A 243-nucleotide genomic window follows, 5' to 3' on the forward strand; every position below is an offset into this window, starting at 1 on the left:
ATCAAGGTGGTATACCAGTGGACCTCAACTGGGCTGGTTGTAAGGAGACTATGTATTGTTTAAAATAGCTTCCCAGTACTAGCCAGAGCAATCAGGCAAGAGAAAGAAAGAAAAGGAATCCAGATTGGAAAAGATCAAGTCAAACTTTCTCTATTTGTAGATGACATGATAATATATCATGAGAGAAAAACCTAAAGACTCTATCAAAAAACTCCTAGAGCTAGTTAATAACTTCAGTAATGT

This window comes from Galeopterus variegatus, unplaced genomic scaffold, assembly GCF_000696425.1.
Source record: "Galeopterus variegatus unplaced genomic scaffold, G_variegatus-3.0.2 Scaffold53, whole genome shotgun sequence".
NCBI lineage: Eukaryota > Metazoa > Chordata > Mammalia > Dermoptera > Cynocephalidae > Galeopterus > Galeopterus variegatus.